Raw genomic sequence first — 16,685 nt, forward strand, 5'->3', positions numbered from 1 at the left:
ATTCTTTCATATCATTAATCATTATCAATATTACATTTTGGTTAAGTTTTTGTGTGAGTTTACAAGTGTATGTACATCTAGGGTGGGCCATGTAAAATTTGCTTCTTGAATCGGCTATAAAAAAAAACTAATCAATATTTTTTCAAACTTTTTTTTTTATTTTGAAGATTGAACATTGTCATTTATGAATGAAAAATAATATCGTTCAAATTACTGCCACGACTGGTTTCACAGTTGGCCATTCGATCAACCCAATTTTTAAGCACATTTTCGATTGTTTGGGCTCCAATTTCATGAATGGCAACTTCGATTTCGTGTTTTACAGCATCAATCGTCTCTGGATGGCTCGCATAGCATTTTTCCTTAACGGCTCCCCACAAAAAATAGTCCAACGGGCTTAAATCACAGCTCCGAGGCGGCCAATTGATATCGGAATTCAAAAACAGTAGCCAAAAGTTCGAGTGTAACTTTGGCAGTGTGGCAAGTTGCCCATGCTGTTGAAACCAAATGTCGTCCATGTCATCCTCTTGAATTTTTGGAAACAAAAAACTCGTTGAGCATGTCACGGCAACGCTCGCCATTTACTGTAACCGCGGAAGAAGGAGAAGACTCACCACTTTGGAAATAGGTTTTCAATATTTCCCAATTTTGTTCAAGCGTATAGCGTCCCATTTCGTAAATGTCAACCCTTTAAGTAAATTCTGAACACATCTGACATGTCATTTGTGTTACCATTCTCAAAAAAATAGGTGGTTCAAAAATCAAACGCTATATGGCCCACCCGTACATAGCTTTAAATTATTCTAATTATCAGCTGAGTTGGGGTTGGTCGTTTGAGCCGCCTGGAGTTTACTTTTTGATTGTAGTCATTGAATAATGTCAATGTTACTTTTACTTGCAGTTCCCCAGATTTCTATGCCGTATGCCCAGATTGGCACAATCACAGTTTTGTATATATGTAGGTGTTTTATTCAGCAATGACAGTTTCGTGCGCCTACCAAGTAGCTAATATATGTAGTTGACGGAATCTGTTTTTACCTCATTTCTTGTCAACGTGATATAGTATGTTCTTCCCAGAGAAGTTTGGAGTCAATAGTCATTCCAAGGTATCTTGCTTTAGTGTCTATCGGGAGTTATGAATTGTTTATTGTCCGATTCTTATGTCCTACTTTCTTGTTAGAATAAACTACATGAATTGTTTTGCCACTATTGATTTGTATACCCCAAGCATTAAACCATGTCAGTGTTTTGTTCAAAATCTTTTGTAACTTGTTTGTTGCTGCTTCTAAGGTTTTATGAGTTACCAATAGGACGGTGTAATCGCAAAAGTTGCTATCATGTCGATACTTGCAGGCACGGGAATATCAGCTATGTACAGCACATATAGTACAGGCCCTAGTACACTGCTCTGAGGAACACCGGCTTCCATGAGTTGAATGTTAGAGTATGTGTCTCTATGGCCCCTATTATGAGTTACGTTCGATCTTCGATATTCGCTGGTTGTCGAAGATCGAAAATCGAATGTCAATTTGGTATTATGAGCGGTGCAACCCTATCGAAATTTTCGTTGTTTACCGAATTTAGAGTCGAATGCAATTTTGCTTTCGATTGTGCAGCGTAATGTGGGAAAACTTGTTAAAGTGTAAGTTGTTTGCGATTATTTATGGTTTTATAGTAACCAAATAATAAATATATAATAATTTTGTTAATTTTATGCAGGTCGAAAGTCGTGAGTACCAAACAACAATTAGAAAGGCGAATCCACAATTCGCAAAAGGGATTTGCACCAAAGTTCAAGCAGCAAAAAAATGGGAGGAATTTACAACGGAGCTGAATTGCTTGGGACCACCAATGAGAACGGCAGCAAAATGGATTAATCTTAATAATGGTTTTTTTGTGATGTTTATAGAAATACATTTTTGTTTTCCCTTTGCCAGGTATGGGCTGAAATACGTAGAGGAACTGAAATACATATTTTTTTCGAATGACGAATAATTGAATAAAGAAAATTTATAACAAAAATAAAACAGAAACTGTGGCGTAAAGGTTTCTATTTAATACTTTTTAGATTTTTCTATAATATTCTCAAAATTTCATTTCTTATGTTTTCTGCTTCTCCGTTATTTGACTCCACTTCAATATCTTCAGCATCTCGTACACAATGGGTTGAGCAAGTCCTAGCATACCTTCATTACCAATACTCAATTGGTACGATCCCTGAGCACAAAATCGCAGAACTGTGGCTAGCTTTAACATATTTCGAATGGATTTGTATCGGGTGCACTGCTGCAACTGGTTTTCTTTACTGGACAGTAGGTTCATAAACGCCTCTTTAGATAATCTAAAGTTCTATAAAAATCTGTAAGGAAATTTCTGTAATATTAAGTACGTCAACACATTTTGAAAATTCTAAACTTACTCAGTGGAAGCCATTTCTAGGGGGTTGGATGCGCCCCTCAACTGTTTTCTACTTCTAGCTAGTTCCACTAATCTTTCATAGTCCGATGAATCGTCGAACCACAACTCCGTTGTACTCATTTTCACAAAAAAATACTTTTTTTAGCTTTTAAAAATGTTGTTAGCAAAGAATTTCAACACAATCGGTTGTTCTTTTATTTTGATTTGCTGTATCAGCTGAGAAAAAATTATCTATTGTAAATGCGTCGAGCGATCGAAATTCACAATAGTCCTATTCTTCAACGAATGAGCACCATAATACCAAATGAAAATTCGTTCGATCAGCACTTTCGACTACAGTCGAAGATCGAATGTTGCTCATAATAAGGGTCTATATTTCACATAAAAGTATCTGTTTGCTAAATCTCTTCTTCTAATTGGCGCGATAACCGCTTACTCGATTTTGGCCGAGTTTAACAAAGCGCGCCAGTCGTTTCTTTCTCATGCTAACCCGCGCCAATTGGACACACCAAGTGAAGCCAAGTCCTTCTCCACCTGATCTTTCCAACGCAGAGGAGGCCTTCCTCTTTCTCTGTTTGCTAAATAGCTTTCCATAGTAGCCTTCCAAGTCAAGTGGAAGATACTTTTTAAGTTTAAATATTAAACCCTTGTGCCACACGCTGTCGAAAGCTTTCGCTACATCAAGGTACTCAGCAACGCTTGTATTTCTTTTATCAATTTCTGACAATATTTAATTTGTTACTCTATGTCTCTGTTCTATTGTTGAATGTTTTCTACGAAATCTGAATTGGTGTGAAGGAAATAATTTAAGAGGATTAAGGCAATTTTCGATGGCAACACTGCCAAAACAGGACAGTGAACGAAGAACTAATCGAGCAGAAGACCAAGAAAGACTGAAGTCAATCATTGCAGCATTAATATTCTGGAACAATATGATGATAACAAAATTACAACCCTCTAAATTGTATAATATTAAACTTACATTTTTCCAGATTTCCCGTTCTCTTTCCCGAGATGGTATGGATGCAATGCTAGTAGGAGACAAGAAAGAAAAGAAATTTTCTTGGAAATTAACAAAATTGCGAACGATATTGGCCTTTTTGTAAACGAGGGCAAAACCAAATATCTGTTGAAATCGAGGCGGCTTGCGCAGATGCCAAATGTCCATGTGGGAGCCTATACTTTTGAAGCAGTGCAGCATTTTAAGTACCTAGGAGTTATGTTCGCATGTAGCGGTGATTCAATTTCCGGATCGCATCAACGCCGCCAACAAAGCGTAATACGCTTACCTTAACTTGTTCAGGTCCCGACTTTTGTCTAAAGCTACAAAGTTCACTATGTACAAGACTCTTATTCGACCTGTAAGGATATGGTTGTGAGGTATGGACTCTTAAGGTTAATAATTATGCTCAGATTGCTCGCATGGAAAGAAAAATTTTAAGAAAGATCTTTGGCCCAACAAGAATGGATGATGGTACCTATAGAATCCGATTGAACTCGGAACTGAACGATCTAACTCAGAACGAGACAGCTGTGACAGCGCATAAGATGGCTAGGTCATGTGATCCGTATGCCTGTTGACTGTACCGTGAAGAAAGCCTTGACAGAAAAGTTAATGGGCGTGAAGGCCAAAGGCAGACCGAGGAACCGTTGGATAGACGCAGTGGAACAAGATCTTAAGAAGCTGGGAATACGTAACTACGAAGCAGCAGCTCAAGATAGACCGCTTTGGAGGAGCATTTTGAAGGAAGCTTGGACGCACCCCGCGTTGTAACGCTATGAAAGAAGAAGAATGCTAGTTGGCACTAATATGATACATTCGAAATTACAATAGTTGTTTTTTATATTTCGGAGCGGTTTGAACAATAGTAGTTTTAGGTTTTTTTAAATAATTATGTTTTAGTATCAGGCCGGCTAATACCCGTCCATCTTTTACTGACTAAACTATCCTATTAGCAAATAAGGTGTTCACTAATCCGCGTAACAACCGTCTGTCACACTGAAACTTTAAGTTACAGATTAACTGTCCCCGTTAAAGGAAAAGAAAAGCACCCCACAAGCCAAGGAGATAATGCTTTTCTATGAAAAACCAGTGCTGATGGTTATTTTTTTTCACGGAAGAACTTACGAAATTCTATTAATGCACAATAGATAATGCCACTGGAATATCGCAAATTTCACGATAATTTTCTGAAGCCCCATTAGCTGTTTGTTGGGTTAACCACAACGTCCTTTGTAACGTCTAAGCGATTTAAATTGTTTGAATCAGAATTTCGGTGCCTGTTTTATTCAAAACAAGTGGAAACGCAAGTGAAACTAGTGATTTTTAGCACTTTTTCTAAGAAGTCCATTGGTACCCATGAAAGGCCTAGATGGTTGGGGGTTACATTGGAATTTTGAATTTGGCGCACCGACCTCTTGACCATCTGCTATATAGTACGGTTTCCCCATTATTGAACTTGTAGGGTATAAATTAACGGGGTTTTTAAATAAAACGATTCTTTGGTTTTATTATAATTTATTTATTCCTCCTAATACTGAGGAGTAGCCGGTTTAACGAACAGTTACAGTCGCGAGTCTGCCTAAGAGTGATCTACAATTTTTAATTAAATAATTAGAATCTTCATTCTACCCTCCTCGGTCGCCGCTGCGCTGCCATCATTGTCGCTGCTAGCGCAATTCAACATGTCGTTTTGTTTGTTTTAATGTTTTGCATGGTATTCTTAAATAGCATCAGCATTTCTTGTGTGAAAATAATTTGTGCGTAGCTGCCTTTGATATTGACGTAGCACATCTTGTTATTGTATCATACTAGCACATAAACAGGTGTAGTTTCTTATTACTTCCAAAGAAGTTGGAATGAAAAATAAGTTGGAATGACAAGTGTCAGCTACCAAAGGAATCTGCAAGTTTTTGTGAATGAGCACGGACCCGGTGTTAACTTATATCGCGAGCGGAGCGTGATCAATCAATATCGATTTTATTTAGTTAATCCAAATATAGCGATATTCATTGAAAGTTGCTATAATTATATCCTCTTTTATGGAGATCTTTAGTACTGGTCACTCGTAAGTCATCGCAACTTTTGATGGTTCATGTATTTCATGTTTTTTTCTTTAAAATGCTTCATTTCTTTGCTTTGTCGTTTTTTCTCTTGATTCTGCTAATAGACTCAACTTATTTTGTTTTTTAATTCTAATTACTTTTCGCCACTTCAATCGAGCGTGGGCAACACAGTCAAAAGTAACGAGTACAAATTCAAAAATGTTCATTATATCGTTGAAAAGTTTGTATAATTATCTAAAAAGTCTTTGTTCAGAGAACTTGATAGAATAAGATGGTGCAACGGAAAGTGGAAACTTTTACCAAAATTATAAGTCCTCTTCCCTTAATCTTTCATTAAAATGTATGAATTCGTGTTTCTAATTTCATTGGTAGGTAGGTGTAGTGGTTGTCAGTTGACACACCTAGGTCTGCTGTAGGCCCATTGTGATACCACCAGGGCTGTCCCCTCTCCTCACTCTACATTATCCTCATTGAGCCAACCTGTGGCTTTAATAAATCTAACAAGACTTGTTATTTTTATATTGGCTCCTTCTGCCAAGTTATTCAGGGAACTTTTTCCTAAAATATTGACCCTTTCTGAATATATATCTATGATACATCTCTTCTGGTGAGGACACTTTTATTTAGGGCTGGCAGGCCCTCAGAATGAAGGCCTCCGCCTACTTGATCATTTAGTTTGGAACCATCAGTATCGATACTGCTTCTATTGTCCATTACCCAATTGTCCCAATCTTCTCTCGTTGAGAAAGTTGTGGTAAAGGATGTGTTTAAATGCAACTCTACAGAGCTACAAAAGTCTGTCGTTTGACGTAGAAAGGGGTATTCGTCTAGTACGAGTATTTTTGCGTGACCCTTTCTGTTAGTGGCTAAGTTAGAAGATTCTCTTAACCTAAGTGCCGATTTCGCCGCCAGCTGTTTGCTGTAGACCTCAATCGGTAATAAGCGCAGTATGACATTCATCGCTGCCATGGGCGTAGTCTTTAGTGCCCCGCTTATGCAGAGACTAGCACCCCTTTGAATACTTTCTAGGCGTTTTACTGTTGTTCTTTTCTCAAGTGTTGGCCACCAGACTAAGACACCGTACGTCATGATAGGCCATATCACTGCTGTATACTATTACTGCCAGTGTACTATTTTTGGGGTTAGGCCCCATTTCGCCCCCACAATTCTTTTGCATGTATAAAGTGCTCTGCCTACTTTTTTTACTCTATCATTAATCGTTTGTTTCCACGAGAGCTTCCTATCTAATACTAGTCCTAGGCAGCTCGCCTCTTCCCCAAATGGCAGTGTGACTCCCTCAAGTGGGGTTTAGAACAGGTATCCGGTGTTTTCTGGTGAACATGATAAGCTCTGTTTTGTTGGGATTTACCCCAAGACCACTCGATGCAGCCCACCGGCTTACATCGTTTAAGACATTTTGCATTATGTTGCAGAGGGTATCTGGAAATTTACCTCTTATTAATATTGCAACATCGTCTGCGTAGGCCACTACGTGTATCCCCCTTTCCTCTAGATTTTTCAATAATTGATTCATGACCAGAATCCACAGCAGAGGAGAAAGTACACCGCCCTGAGGGTTGCCCCTCTTGACGGGTCTGCGTATCGTCGAGGGGACCTGCCTAGTAGCAACTGTTCCGTAAATTTCACAAGGCCCTCGGCGATATCCAAATCAGTCATCGCGCTTGTTATGGCCTACGGTAGGATGCTGTTGAAAGCGCCTTCTATGTCTAGGAAGACTACCAGAGAATACTCTTTATTCTCTATTGATTTCTCTATCTCTGAAACTAGTGAGCTTAATGCTGTCTCTGTGGATCTACCTTCAGAGTATACATGTTGTGATCTCGCGGGTAGCGACGGTTTCAAGGTTTCTCTTATAAAGGCGTCTATTAATCGCTCTAAGGTCTGAAGTCTTTAGGTTTCGTATGCGAGCTCCTACTAGCCTTTGGTATGAAAACAACCCTAGCTTTCCTCCACCTTAGAGGAACGTAATTTAGTCGTAATGTTGCTCTGAATATGGTTATCAGCCATTTCATAATGTTGCCCAATGTCTGTTGTACTTGCGCAGGGATTATCCCATCTGATCCCGGTGTTTTATATGGTTAGAAGTTTTCTACAGCCCAAGTTATCTTGGCTTCTGTGACAATGTTGAGGATGTCGGAACCTAGTATCGCATCCGCAGTTGGAATATTACCTGGGAAGTGAGTATTTAGTAGTGAGTCTAATGTTTCTTCGCTGGATTCTGTCCAGCTGGAGTCTAGCTTCTGAAGATACCCTATGGGTTGAGCAGACTTGGTTAGGATTTTTCTCAGTCGAGGTGCCTCTACCGTAGTCTCGATCTCCCCACAAGAAGTTCTCCATGAAGACTTTTTGCTTTCCTTATTTCTTTCTTATATATTTTTAGTTTGTCATAATACAGTTCCCATTCGTTTTCGCTTTGGGAGAGTTTAGCTCTGTTGAATTGTTTCCTTCAATTCTTTTGTAGCTTTTTCAGTTCGGCGACCACCAGGGTGGCTTATTCTTCCCTCTATGCTTAGCTGCTAGACAAGCCTAATGCAGGGTTTGGTTGCGGCAATTAGTCAGTCTATTGACCATATTATCTAATATCTCTATGCTAGAAGGGTTCAAAGGGGGATCCATGGGCAAACGTTTTGCTAGTTCTTAAGAATATCTTAGCCAGTTTGCTTTCCTATGGTTCCTGAATTGTAATGCTTTAGGATGAATGACCTTTCCTGGAGCATGCATTAGTAGAGAATGTTTATTCTTTCCGAATTCGAGAGTATTATATGTATTTCTATCCAAGATATCGATCAATTGCTTGCAGTAGAATCATCTTTACAAATTGTAAATAAATTTCCGGTACACCCTTGGACTGGTGCTTACTTTTTGCATTAAATCATTATTTACTTTTTTAAAAATTCCGCCATTCATCGGCTGATATTTTCTCACAGCTGTCGTTGTAAGCTTCTTTAGTCCCTCAGTATTTGTATTTGTTTTGCCGACACTCTTATATATTTTAATTTTTCAGATTTCAGCCACAATTTACGTTATTCAGCTGGCATTTTCGATCTTCCTTGCCTCCAAATAAACTCATTGGATTACGCATTGCCAATATTATTTAGTCAGATCAATTTCAAAGAAATGATTTGACCCGAAGGATATGAATCTCGTAATAATAATCTATCACTGCTGATTAGGTTGTGCATACCGCGCTTTGACTTGCAGAGTTAAAGTTAATGTTAAAAAAAGAGGCCAAACTTCATCAATGGTTCTTCAATCAACAAGTCATACCTACCATTAAATGAGTTAAAGATATACTTTCAACCCATGGGTGGGTATTCTCATTTACTAAGTAAGTACTAAGTAAGTACTAAGTAGTACTTACGTACCGGTAGCGCCCATGATGTGATAATGAACTAAAATCTTTCCGGTAATGAATGCTTGATTCGAACTATACCAAGACTATAAAACTGGAAGTTTTTTAGGTGGGAGCGTTTGCTTATTTTCTGTACTGACGTCACTCAATTATCAAGTTCTCCAAGAAAACAGACAGACAGACAATTTTTCTCAATTTTCTTTTCATGTTCAAAAATATGCATACGGCAAGTTTAATTTTGCTCTGAAAAATGGCCCTTATGCTATTTATTTGCTTCACAGTGCTAGGTCGCCTATTCGCGGCATTATTTTGGCTATAATTTTTATGACTACTACGATAATTGAACTAACGTCCACTGAAGTAGATCGCGGATGAGGGAGTTATTGTATTAGCGTTTGATTTTTACCCCAAACTTGATGGATTTCGAGGAAAACCGAGTTCGCTATCTTGCCTCTAACATTTAATTTACGGTGTTGTGCTAAAATTTATTTGTAAGGTCGTTTTGTGATAGCGAAAATACTATACTCGTATTTGATAACGCAGTGTTAGGACCCGTAATAAATACACCTAAACGATAATAGTATTTAGGTAATAAAATTTCAGTTTATTTTTAAACCTAATTCCTTATAATCTTTATTGGGAGGGTTTCGTGAAATTTATTTCAGTTAAAATTGGCTTTATTTTCATTAATTCAATTCAATTCAATTTTGCCTTGCGAATTCCGGCATTTCATTTTCTTTGGTTTGTTTAGTTGGAATGTCACAAATAACAATCACAATAAATATTATTAGCCATTCACTATTTTTGTTTGTTTTGTTCGTTTGTTTTGTATTGCGAAGGGAGCTGATGTCAGATTTGTCAAAATCGCGAAAAATAAATTAACGGTTTTGGACATTTTTAAAAAGATCGAGGCGAATTAAAAAAAACAGTGAATTAAAACTTTGAAATAAAAAGTGCGCGTTGATTGAAAAATTTTAGTTTAAAAATTTGAGGCTTCGGTCTCTGTTGTTATGAGCTTCGGTGATTTCTTCAATATTAATTGTTTGGCACTTTGGGCTTCATCCGAAGGCTGAATGTCTGCACAGAAGCCTACAAATAAGCCGCACTCTTGTTTTAGACCTTAAGACCTTTTCGGCCGCCGTAGCCGAATGGGTTGGTGCGTGACTGCCATTCGGAATCTCGGTGAAAGACCAAAATGCAGGAAAAGTTTTTTCTAATAGCGGTCGCCCCTCGGCAGGCAATGGCAAACCTCCGAGTGTATTTCTGCCATGAAAAAAAGCTCCTCATAAAAATATCTGCCGGTCGGAATCGGCTTGAAACTGTAGGTCCCTCCATTTGTGGAACAACATCAAGATGCACACCACAAATAGGAGGAGGAGCTTCGGCCAAACACACAAAAAGGGTGTACGCGCCAATTATATATATATATACATATATATATTTTCATATACTACTTGTGGTTTTATTGTGCCTCTTACTGTAGCTTTTGCGAACACTTGGCTCACAGCAGCTGCGGCTGTCGAGCAATTAGAAGACATATTTACATACATACATATAAGGGTGCATACATATGTATATACGGAGCCGCGGCCGCTGACAAGACAAAAATTCAAGATTTACCAAATATTGGCAAATAATTTCAATTCTACGCGAAATATTCCAATATTGACTATTTTCGAATGGTCGATAAAATTGGCATATGGGCGGCTCGTTTTATGAATAAAAGTACTTTCCTCTTAGAAATGTGAGCTCGAACTTATGAATGAACTTTTTGTTATTGTAACATATAATATTCTAAATTGTTCAGCGCCGACGCGACTAAAAGAATCATGGCCGCTGCGCGACTGCGATTGATTTTCGGCTTGGACGACATACACATGTTGAGGCATGTGTTTTGCTGTGTTCAAGAACATTTTGGAATGTGTGGTGCCAAAGCAGCCTTCGCGTTGCGCTTGCTGCAGCTTTTGCGTCTTTCAAGATATTTTGTTTTTGTAAGTACAATATTCGGAATATCGTCTGCCAGTAGACAAAAGTACAGCGCAGCAAGACGGGAGCGATGATTAGTTACATATGAATACAATTATTTTGTAGGAACTTTAGAGGCAATTAGGTATATGCATATGTATGATGTGGTTGGTTGGTTGGTTTAAGTGGTGATTCTTCCAGAATCCAACTAGCGCTTCCGCACCTTTTTGTTGCCACATCCTCGTTACCAACTTGTTTAATGGTTATCTATAGCATGACTTTACCCAGTCTGTGCGGTTCAGGAACCTTATCAGGTTGTTGACATCTAAGCCAGACAGCTGTTCCAGACTCTCGAACAGCGGTTTACCCACGGTTAACATTCTGTCCTTCCATAGGGCAGGGCATTCGCAGAGGAAATGGAAGATTGTTTCCTTTTTCTCCGATTGTTTACAACTGTGACAGTATGTGTTGTGAGGGATTCCCATTTTGGCTGTTTGTTCTCCCTCAGACCAAAAGCCAGTTATGACTGCCGTTAGTCTCCAGGCGTCCCGTCGTTTCATGTTTAACAATATTGAGTATTGTTTGAGGTTGTAGGTGGGCCATAACGTTCTGCTAATTTTGCATTTCGTCTGGTCTCTCCATCTACAATCCGCGATTCGAAGCTATTTTAGGGAAATTGCACTCTTGACTGCACCCAGTGGTGTGAATACCGATTCTGCAAGAGCGATACTCATGGCAGATCCCCTTCTTGCCAGTTCGTCCGCTTTTTCATTACCTTCGATGCTCCGATGTCCCGGGACCCAGATTAAGGTAACTTTATGGTTTTCGCTCAAGGTGGTGAGGCTATTCCTGCCTTGCTCCACTACTTTAGAGGTTGTTGTAGCTGAACCCAGTGCCTGGATTGCAGCTTGGCTATCCGAAAGAATAGCGATATTGCCCTTAAATGAGGGATTTGCGACTAGTAGCCTACAAGCTTCCCCAATTGCCAGTACTTCCGCCTGAAAGACACTGCAAGCATTAGAGAGACGCACAGATCTTTCAATTTTAAGTCTATGAGAATATATACCAGCTCCAACATCGCAATCCATTTTACTGCCATCCGTATAGACTTTAGTGTCGAACTATTTAAGTGAGAATCCCTTATTCCATTCTCTCCGAGATGGAAAGAGATTGACAAAATTTCTGCTGAATGTCACCATCGGGACGATGTATGTATACTAGGACATAAAGTGGGTATGTATACACACACACCTGCATAGGCTTTAGAGCAGAATTGTTTTTGCACTTGTTAGGAAGGAACTCGTTCACTAGTGCGTATGTGTATTTGATTTCTTGTAAGAATGTGATGTGCTGTGACATGTGTACATATGTACATAAGTCAAGGTTGTTTGGGCACACATGCATATGTACATATGTATGAAAGGAAGATGATGTTCTTGCGCATGTGCATTATTGTTTCTCATATACAAATGTACATACATACATATGTATGTAAATGCTGTCGAATACATAAACTATAAATTGACATACAATATAAAATAAGTGTTGATTTATCTTAAACCGTTCTTTTTTTCTGAATGCAAAAACCTCCTATTGACATATACATACATATTATGTATATTGTCATATACCATCATTTATGTACATATAGAGTATAGGTTCATTTATGTATGTATGTAATGAAAAACTTCATGAATTACTTTCACAATTTATTAAAACTTATTCGCCTCGCGCGCATACATACCTGCATACGTAGACATCGCAAATCTTTTGTTCACAACGCAGGCGCAGAAATAAACGCACGGGGTATTTATCCTCCCCCGGTGACTCGGCATCAATTCTCGGCGCCAATTTTTTTTTTTTTCTTTTTTAAATGTGTTTTTTCAATGTAATCGGTAAAAAAATAAGCAGTCGAAGAAATAAACGCACTGCCTATTTTTCCTCGCCACATGTTAGACTCGATATCAATTCCCGGCGCCAACTTTTTTTTTATAATTTTTTTTTTAATTAGTTTTTTTCTTAATATAATTGAAAAAAAATGTTGTGTAATAAATTTTCGGCCGCCGTAGCCGAATGGGTTGGTGCGTGATTACCATTCGGAATTCACCGAGAGGTCGTTAGTTCGAATCTCGGTGAAGGCAAAATTAATAAAAACATTTTTCTAATAGCGGTCGCCCCTCGGCAGGCAATGGCAAACCTCCGAGTGTATTTCTGCCATGAAAAAGCTCCTCATAAAAATATCTGCCGTTCGGAGTCGGCTTGAAACTGTAGGTCCCTCCATTTGTGGAACAACATCAAGACGCACACCACAAATAGGAGGAGGAGCTCGGCCAAACACCTAACAGAAGTGTACGCGCCAATTATTTATTTATTTTTTTTTTTTAATAAATTTTACGTATTCGCTTATTATTCAAAAATACGAAAATAGTAAAAATTTAATTGGTCTAATGTTGAGGTGAGAGATGTGTTGTGTGTTGAGGTGAAGATGTGTGGTGTTTTCAATTTTTGTGTGGGTAAAACTCAGTGTGGTGTCTATAAAGTCGATGTTCTAAAATCCCTTACTACAAATCTTTCAAATCTCAATTGTACTAAAAATTGTTAACACTAACATTTGCTCCTTCTCATTCCATTAACATTCTCTGCTGTTAACATTCTGTGCTGTCGTTAACATTCTCCGCTATTCTAATTTGTTATTATTCATTTAGATGTGCCACCCTGCATTCGTATATTTTGCGCCTAAGTGCAGGCAAGAGTTTTCTTATAATAATGCATTCGTAATTTTCTGAATAACAAAACGTTATAATTTAAATGCAGAAAGTAGCATATAATTAGTTACGCTTGCGATTGTAAGCATTTCCTTTTAAGCCTGAATCAAAAGTTTAATTAATAATATAATCATTTTGAACTGATCTATATATGTATACATTCTTGAAAATTGTTAAAGCAAAATTTTTTTTATTTTTCAGGTGTCTCATGGTTTTGTCGTTTTTCTGGGCGACAGCTTCTTTTTTTGAGAAGCTCTTTCGTGACTGAAATTCCCTAACAGGCCTGCGGAGATGCAACCACTGTTAGCAAGAAAACTTCTTGATATTTAATGTCTCCGATGGAGACCCAAACCACCTATACACCTATGCGCCACGCTTCAGCGCGCTAGGCTACGCCAAATGTTATCGTAGTACATAAAATATAACAAAAAATATAAACTCTAACTACTGCGGGTCGTTACATTTCGAATATCATTTAAAACTTATGGAAATACTAACTCTTTTGCTCACAACTGACCGCATTTTGAAGGGGTTGAATTACAGTTTTGATTGTGTAGAGAAAACCTATACTCTGGTACCTTCCAATTTAATAATAAAAATAATAAAAATTCATTTGAAGTGGAATAATAACTACGAAACAAAATCTATTTTGAAACAAAACTGATAGCTAACACAGGGACTGAAAAATCCCCGGGCTTAACAAAGAAAACACGTTTTTCTTTTTGTTCAAAATTAGCTTTACAGGGTTTGATTGAAAAGTAATGAGCCTTCCCGCGCGGAGCGTCTGCCAAGCGATCAACGGAATCGGCTGGTGAGGGAAAATGATCGTTGGACCTTCCCCTTCCACTAGAAACCGGTCCCAGTTCGCTGGCAACAGCGGTGCAGTCAACATCGCTCCGCGCGTAAAAGCTGTTTTAAAAGTTTGTTAGGATTTTGCAGTGGCGAAAATGCAGCGATCGTTGGAGCAACGTTACTCGATCAAGTTTGTACCTCCAGGAAGCACTGTAAACGCAGCATTTTACAAAGAAGTGCTCCTTCGGCTGAAAAACCGCGTCGCCCGGGTTCGGCCCGACTTCGTCAACAATTGAACCCTTCATCACGACAATGCGCCGGCGCACACCGCACATCGCCTTCCTCTGCACCTCTGCATTGGCCAAGATGGGGGTTCCGGTGCTTCCCCACCCTCCCTACAGCCCAGACCTGTCCCCTCTGGACTTCTTCTTGTTTCCGCGCCTGAAAAGAAAGCTGAAGGGGAGGCGTTTCGACTCCATCGAGGCGATCCAAAAGACTGTGGCAGCCGAATTGAACGCGATTCCGGCGAATGAGTTTAAAAAAGGTTTCCTGCAGAGGAAGGACCGCTACCAGCGGTGTATTGAAGTTCAAGGGTCATATTTTGAAGAATATTAGTTGTATAAGCCAAAAGGTTTAATAAAACTGCTTAAAAAAAATAAGGCTCATTACTTTTCAATCAAACCCTGTATTCATTAACGTAATTTCCATCAAAAGTTTTTCCATTCACATTTGAATTCCACTTTTGTAGAAAGACTATCTTTCGCCTTAAAACTGGCTTCAGTTTCAGCGATAACTTCTTCATTTGAGCGAAATTTCTTACCGGCCATCATTTCAAATAAACTTTATTAATTTTATCTAAACTATTATATATTTACTTACATTTTCCATTTTAATCACCATTTTTATTAAAATTTAGAATTTTGACTCAATTCACACATTTTAATTCGTGTTTATTTTTATTTTGCGTTCAGCTGCTTTTCTTTCTTGCAAATTATTACAAATAAAAATGTATCCAGTATAAACTTACAACTTCCCCTCAAAATGAAATGTCATTTTGCTCTCTCACTTTCCCCTACTTTGCAAGTTTTTTGGATACATAAGCACCAAATAATTTATTAGTACAAATTATTTGGTTCATGAACGAACCTACCATTCGCTTTACGCACCGCGGAAATCTTAGTGCCTTCGAATGCACTGAAGGAATCTGAAAGTCAAATGCTTTCTATTGAATTAGTTGCAGCACCTGAAACTTCACTTGTTGTGTGTTGATATGCGGCGGTCATCAAATCGTTGGACACATGTTGCTAGCAACATTGTGCTTGAGTGTTTGCTGTGTCTCAGCTCTGATAGCAGACTATTGCAATAACAAATATCGCAATGACAAATGGCCTAAAATCAGCATAAATCGTTTTTATCACAGCTGTAAGAAATTTAAAATTGGCATATGAAATAAAAGTGAATTGTTTGCCGACAAATAATCATTGAGCATATCTAAGGTATAGCCTGGGCAAAGTCAATATTATTATATAATATAGCTAAATATATAAAAGAAAAAAAACAAAATTTTACTTTAAATTAAACAGATTACCTAGTATATGGATATACATATAAGTATTTACATGCTGCAAAAAAGTAGTGGGTAGCACAGTCAAAGGCCGGAACCAGTGACAGCATCTTTATTTAACAATTTGTATGTGAAGTGATTTATACAGCCATGGGCAGATAAATAGCACAAATGTGAACCTTATATGTTAAGTTTTTAGTACGAACTCTGCTTTGATCAAAAAAATTTGTTTGTTTACATTTATTACCGTTATTAAGCTTACATTTATGCGAGGAATTTACCGTTTTTTTCCGATGGAATTTTTTGCGTTCTATTTTATTTATGCTTATTGCTGTTCTCAAGTGGACACAAAAATAGCACTTTTAACTTGTACAGAGAGAGTAAAACTTTAATATTGTTTCAGCGATTTTTAGTATAAATAAATAAAATTTTAAAGTAATTACTAAAAATGGGATGTGGAAAACATTGCACGCCGGAGAAAAGAGCTCTTATATACCGTATGAGTCAAAACGGAAAAAGCTATGAAGAAATAGCTGAAATGATGATGTGCTTTCGGAAAATGGTTTATAATGCTCTTAATTTAGTTAAGAAAGATTCATCCTATCTAAGTAAAGAAACGGAAAGAAAACCTAAGCCGCGAAAAACTGATGTTAATGTGGATGGAGCTTTAATACGCAAGAGCAAAGCAGATCCTTTTAAGTCGGCACGGCAATTAAGACTTGAAATAAACCAAGAATCTGGT

The sequence above is a fragment of the Anastrepha ludens genome, chromosome 2 (assembly GCF_028408465.1).
Source record: "Anastrepha ludens isolate Willacy chromosome 2, idAnaLude1.1, whole genome shotgun sequence".
Taxonomy (NCBI): Eukaryota; Metazoa; Arthropoda; class Insecta; order Diptera; family Tephritidae; genus Anastrepha; species Anastrepha ludens.